The 7,411-nt window shown below is 32.9% G+C and overlaps 1 long non-coding RNA gene across 1 annotated transcript; it reads right to left on the bottom strand.

Annotated features, from left to right (window-relative positions):
- Window positions 1–399: 399 nt before the first annotated feature.
- On the bottom strand, window positions 400–881 carry LOC122586533. The gene is made up of 3 exons (XR_006322022.1): window positions 701–881; window positions 541–597; window positions 400–431 (listed from the first exon to the last, which is right to left on the bottom strand). It is a non-coding gene; the product is annotated as an uncharacterized LOC122586533 (long non-coding RNA).
- Window positions 882–7,411: the final 6,530 nt, after the last annotated feature.

The raw sequence follows: 7,411 nt of genomic DNA, 5'->3' as shown, positions 1-7,411 counted from the left end.
AAAGCATAATCATTGAGTATTGCATGTTCTAACTCAACAGGGAAGATCACTTAGGGTCATGATGCTACCGGCATAGTTAAGCCAGAAGAATTCAGAACACGTACCCGTTTAAGTAGATAGACATGAGTAAGCAAGAGCGCAAAGAACACACTTGAAAATAAAAAAGAAGATAGGGGTGAAACTTCGCTAGGTCCAGCAACGGAAGCTTGCTGCTCAGGGTCCTCAACCCATGAAGCTTGACGTAACCTCGAAATTTCATCATCAAATGCACATGTGAGTTGTTTCTGCTTGAAGGCTGCATCATGGGCTGCTCTTATGGACTCCAATTTCATAAAAGTCTCGTTGGGATATTCTTAGTTCTGTTAGAGATCATAGAAAGTTCAACCTATGTTGTTTCCGCTTGGTTTCACGAAGCTCCTGTTTTCATAGTCCTATTTCGTAAGTCGTGAACAAAATAATTGTCAAAAGATAGATTTTTAGAGTATAACCTACAAAAAATTATATAAATATTAATGATTTAAGAATTAAGATAAAATCAACCTTTTCATATTATCAGCTATTTCAAAAACTTGAATCTTCATTATAGGAAAGTCGTTGCTGATCTTGCATGTCAAACGGGTTGGAAGGTTAGCAGGTAAATAAGAATGAATTTTCTTTTGAGACTGGCGACAATAACAAAATACAAAGGAAGCACACTGACCTGACGATCAACAAACTTCAGCTCAACAGGGGTGTCATGGAACATGTCATATGTGGGGCCGACAATGGTCTTAAGAGTTCTCTCTATTGTCTCAACACCTGGTCTGAGCGGACCAGATCTGTCCTTAGCAAACGCATACACCTTTGATGCATATAGGATCGAATGGAGCACTTGTAGAGTTGTCCTTAGCACTTCCCATGTTCACTACAATCAACAAATTCCAAATAATTCAAGTACAAAATATAAAAAATGATAAACTTTAGAAAAAGATGTATTCTGGTTGATAAGCAACACTAACATTGTTTAATTCCTTGATTAGAAGTTGTATAACTCCCAGCCAGCCCCATCACCCAGAACTAAAAACTTAGCACCCTCGAAAAACCGATATTTACCAATTATGTGTCCTTAAAAAATGGTTCGTAGTTCTTACTCTCTGGTAGCTGCAATATCAAGTTTAAAGGTACTATTTAACAACCTTTGCAAGTTCCAAAATAATAACTATTTTACAGTATATAAAAGAGAAGAAAAAAGAAAAGTGGACTATATTGAGAAGTTGATTTATCCTAATGATGTGTCTGTGGGTATATATATGTATTTGTGTATATTTGTGCAACAAATCGTTTGTTATATAAGTATCATATCAAATTAATAATACATACCTCTGACTTCTCTATCTAAAAAACAGTAAATATAATTGACTTACCTTCGCATGGCTGAACACTCAAGCTAGAATTTCCTGAACACTGAGAATTATAATCTCATCAAATCATTGCATTATATCTTCCTTCACGGATTACAAATTATAAATATCAAAAACCAAAACTCATAAAGGTATAAAAGATAGTGGAAAATAAACTTACCCATCACGCATTTCATCAAACACCTTATGTGTGATTCATCGAACAGAAATTTGTGCGATTTAAACACAAATTTGGAATTAACAATCGGCTTAGAATCAAAACCCATGAACCTCCAAAAAATTACAACAATATCAATTTGTTAAAAGCAAATAATAATAAAAGAATTTGGATGCCTAAATCATTGAATGCCTAAATCAACCCAAAATTTAATACCCTAATACAAAGAAAGATGAAATAAAAGGGATTTTGTTTTATATATAAAAAAAAAACAAATCGGCAGCCTGTTTTACGAAGGAAAGAGAGGAGGAAAGGGTTTTTTATTTTTTTGTAATTTTAATCAAGATCGGCAGCCTGTTTGGGTTGCGCACGACTAACAAACGAATGAATGGGCTCTGGGCAACATTAGATGATTGATGTCTAATTTAGATGCATGTCGATCCAAATACTACACCATCAAATAATTAACCCTCATTAAGTATACAACACCATCAACTAATTAGATAAGCATATTACAAGGATGGAACTTTTATGGGTCAAAAGTGATTCAATCCTCTCCAAAAGTTTTTGTTTTTAACACTAGTTTTCTTATACATTCTTCAAAAATAATTTTTCTTAATACATATTAGCATCTCTTGCAAAGCTAAATTTTATGTCTCATTCAAATCCGCCCCTCCATAGTAAGTGTTCAAGTTCCGCTATCTATGATATATATACTAAATATATAGATAAGCATTTTTTACTATATATATTAAATAAATAGATAAGCATTCAATATCCTAATAATCCTATTAAGTAAATAACATTATTAAGTACCCTAATAATTAACACTATTAAGTATACATCGATAAAGCATCAAGAATGCGTTCATAAAACGTCAAGAATGCGTTAATTTTTCCATCACCATCATAAAACTTTTAGATATATAGATATCGATTAGGAAACTTTACTAAACATAATAATAGTAAAATAATTAGAACATATATATTTTTGGCTCGATTTTTCATATGAAATCAAAAATCAAAACTAAAAGTTCGGCTTTTGAAAAATCAAAATGGAAAACAGTTGGTTTTTTAGTTTTTTTGTTCAAGTTTTTCGTGGTATATATCTCCGGTTCCGTCACAACGACATAACACTGTTGACGATGTTTGGTTTATAGGTATAGTATGAAGGAATAGCTTTCATTCACATTAAGTGTTTAGCTTATGATCTTGAGATTATAAAATGAAGATCGAATTTATCTAGTGAAACAAATTTATAAGGGGTGGTGGGTCTAAAAACCCATGTAATTGTTAGAATATAATCACGTAAATAAACGCATGTCTGGAAAATATTTAAGCTTATGGGGTCACACGAAATGACACATATACTCTATGTAATTAATTAATATGTTAATGTAATATATTAATTAATATGTTCACGAAATGATTAATAAACATTCATTAAAAGTTAAATATACGTTTTTTAAATGAATATATTGAATAGAGAATGATTTAAGTGAAAATTAGGAATTAAGGAAACTTCCTAATTACCACTAAATTAAGGGGGCCGAAATTTACAAGGCCCGGAAAGCCTTGACTAAACTTGTTCACTAAGTTTTAAACCCTTACAATTAATCCCTATAGATAGGGGTTAAGGCTAAAGGGTTTTTCATTCTTTCAAGTCAATTAGATTTGAAAACGGTAACTAATTCTTTCTCTCTTCTCTTCCTCTTGGTTCGGTCGAACTACAACAAAAGGAAAAAGGGCTTTGAGTTCTATCTTGGTTCGACTTTTAGGGGTTATACACAAAGGGTTGTGAGTTCGTGATCAGGTACGCTATACATACATAGAGGTGTTAGAACTAAAAATGGTGTTAAAATGTAAATAGCCTCCTTCCACACATTAATTGTAAGCTTTCCCACACATTTTATCCTAATTATTTCATTCCACTAAGAAATTCTCTCTCCATCTCTATCTTCAACCTCCATACACACACAAACACCATTTCACACACAAACACCATTTTTGCACAAATTGAGCTTAAATTTCTACTCATCATTTGGTATCAGAGCATAACAACTATACGTTGGCAGATCCATAGCTCGATTTTGTGCATTTCTCATCAAATTTTCGAGTTTATATTTCAAAAACCGTTTTTGATCAAACTGTGGATTTTCCTACAGTTGATTTTACCTCGAAATTTGTGCACCGGTCGATTCGTCTTCTCAATACGATTCCATTGATATAAAATTCGTCAAAATCCGTTGAGAAACGAAGGAGATATCATTGATTGACTTTTCGAAAATTCAAAAACATTTGCTCAAAATTTGGAATTCGAATCTGTCGTATTTTGTGTTGAATATTGTTCGTAGATGTGTAGTTGAGGTGAAAAAGAGGAGTTTGCAAGTGATTTCAAGTTCTAACTCCTAGTAATTTAAAAGTTATCGAAGTTTTTGAAGTCGTTAATGGAGTTTTTGTGTAAAACTGCTTGGCTGATGAAGAAGATGATCTCAAGACGATTTTGATAGGACGGTCTTAATAAGATCATTTCACTTTTTGTCCCTAAGACGATCTTGACAAGACCATCCCACCTAGGACGATCTTGTTTACCTTATTTGGATCTGCGTGATCGAGTTTGTGGCTGTGTGGTTTAGTGTTTTGGCTGGGAACCATACACTCTGGCTAACTAATCCAAACGGATTGGTTTGGTCAATTCAAACACTTGAAAAGTGTTTGATTCTTGACAATTTTAAGACAGAACCTACGACGATCTTGCCCAAGATCGTCCCAGCCACTGAATATAGGACGATCTTGCCAAGACCATCCCACTTCACTTCAAGACCGTCCCAGTTCACAGTTTCATTTCAAGACCGTCCTACCTTTCATTCTTTCATACTTAGAATATTTTCAACCCAATTCTGAGGATGATCTTCACAAGATCGTTCCAATTCCAAAAATCCAAAAAAAAAAAAAAGTCTTTTGGAGGGAAAAATATATATATATATTTTTCTAGTGGCTTACATATATTATGTATGTAACCCGGGCTTCATAATTTTATTTATATCTTAGTGGTTTACACATACTCTGTGTATAACCCATTTTTAAAAGTTTTTATTTATTTCCAAAAGTAATATTTTTCACGTCAAAATATTCTTTCACTCTCAATTGTTGATATGAGAAGCGAAAGATTGAACGCCTTTGTGTACTCCCTAGTTGTCTCATCTTGAACAATTGATTGAGTTAAATGTGCTTAAATATTTTATTTTGCATCCAACTTGTTGATGTAAGATGCGAATGATCGAACGCCTTTGTGTACTCCCTAGTATTCTTACTATGAACATTGTTGTTGAAGCAAAAAATTTTTTGTTTCCAAAATTTTTTGTTCACTTTAGACTCAAATTTTTCTGTATATATCACAACAAAATTTTTTTTTGATTTCACAAAAACCAATTTTTGCTCTACCTTTCTATGAAAAACGTTTTGATATACCTTTGCATAGATTAAGGGGGAGTTTGTGATTTCAAAAATTTCAAAACTTCAAATGTGTTTTCAAACCTTTTCATACACACGTTTGATGATTTTCAAATGACTTTTCATCAATTGAAGTTCGTTGATTAGTTTGCACTTGAGTGATTCGTTCACTCCATGAACTTCATCATCACCGATGAGTTCTACCCCCGGAGTATTTAATTCTTTCATTAGATTGTAAGGGTATTTTGAGTGATGATGATTTCGTGCAAATAAGATGAGGGAGTAAAGTCGAAAAGTGAGAGGTTATGGTGATATGTTGTGAGAAAAAGGGTTAAAAGAAATGATACCCTTCCCTAAATTACTCAAATCACCGGGTAAAACTCATTTCTATCGGATGTCATTTGTTGATATCTTGATAAAGACTTCATGGACCCAGTGAAGCGATGCACATCTTTACCTAACCACTCAAGTGTTTCTTGACAAATACTTGTTTCATTTCTCACGGAGATTTTCACATTTCTATTGACTCTTCATTTGGAAGATGTTGATATTTAAAAAGGGAGACATTCTGCTCCAGTCCCCGACTTCATTTGATCACGTTGTGTCTAGAGCTATCGTGCTTGATCATTCATTTGATCATTTTCATTTTCTTAAGACACATTCGACTCATATCTTTGTGATATTATTGCATTTATGTGATATAGCCGGAACATTTGTAAGTGATATCTTAATTGATATTCCACGATGATCAAATGGAAATCCTACCAATGCTAACATCTTTTCCAACATTGAATGTAGGTCTCATAATTGCATTCATGTGATTATCGAGTGAACGAGAAGTCTAACAGTGACCTCGGATTTTACCTAAAAGTCTTTAAGGATAATAGATTGTGGTTATCGATAGCTTTGGTTGTACTAACCATGATTTATATTCTTTGAAGCAATCTCGTGGTTGAAAAGCCGCAGACTGAACTATGTTAGAACATTGCTTTGTGCATGTCTCAACGATACATAGGAAATCCGAAAAATGTTATACATTTCTATCGGTCATTTCATTAATCCTTTTGATTTTTGAACATGTTAACGGATCATTCTTATTCGGTTTTTCCATTTCTCTTATCACAAACACAAAAACCACCAACACCATTCTATAACGTTTGTACCAACAACTTCAACTTTACATTTTAGATACCCTTAGGATTCTTTGGGTTGGGCTAATGGTTTGGGTTGATGAGTTGATGTTTGATATTTCTGCAGGCAAATCTCGTTTTACCTTGTGTTATTTCTTTTAGTATTTAATCAATCAATGTTTACTCTCGTTTTACTTGCAATTAATGAAATTTCAGTCAATTGAGCTCAGATTTTCACTGGATATTATCTCAAGATGGAACAAATGTTCAAAGATGCTCCAAGATGTTTATACTCATGAATTGAGGGGGAGCATGATCACTTCATAAGAGATTTATCCAAATTTCATTCAAATATTTACTCTCCAAAGAATTCAAGTTAAATGTAACAAAGATCAAAGCTACGAAAAGTTGAAAATTGATTGGAAGATTCAAGACCAAGAAGTAAAGCTTCAAAAGAGTCTTCATCAAAAGATTTTATTCATGATCTTCAAGTTGTTCATTTACACTTGTTAAAGAATGGTTCTATGCATACATCAAGGGGGAGAGTACAAGTTTTTGATACTTTATTCCAAGAAAACAATTTTCACTCAAGAATCGAAGATTGAAGAACCAACACCAAGTTTATATCTTCCGCATTTCAAAAGACAACTCTGATTCTTGGTTCAACAATTTTCAAAGATTCAAGACACACTTTTTATTCTCTGTTCAATTAAGAACATTGAGAATTACCTTATGTTTTAACTTCAAGAAGTCCAAGACCAAGATTGATTCAAGCTCTCCAAAGACAATGAGAAAGCTTTAAAGACTTGTTTCATCATACCAATTGTCTTTACCACCGGGCTTATCAACTTAATTCCTACAAGACAAAATAACACGTATTTTATCCATTACAATATATCACTAAGGGGAAGAATGTTAGAACTAAAAATGGTGTTAAAATGTAAATGTTTTAGAGGTGGAAGGGGCATTAGTGAAACTTAAATTTATGATATAAATAGCCCCTTTCACACATTAATTGTAAGCTTTCCTACACATTTTATCCTAATTATTTCATTTCACTAAGAAATTCTCTCTCCATCTCCATCTTCAACCTCCATACATACACAAACACCTTTTCACACACTAACACCATTTTTGCACAAATTGAGCTTAAATTTATACTCATCAAGAGGTGTCAAGTGTACGATTATAGAGGGGTTTTACTTTAAACCCTAATTAATAATAATCATCATTATTATTACTATTGAAAGCTAAGCTAAAAGGTACACATTC

The sequence above is a fragment of the Erigeron canadensis genome, chromosome 2 (assembly GCF_010389155.1).
Source record: "Erigeron canadensis isolate Cc75 chromosome 2, C_canadensis_v1, whole genome shotgun sequence".
Taxonomy (NCBI): Eukaryota; Viridiplantae; Streptophyta; class Magnoliopsida; order Asterales; family Asteraceae; genus Erigeron; species Erigeron canadensis.
This window is presented reverse-complemented; position numbering and strand designations above follow the sequence as displayed.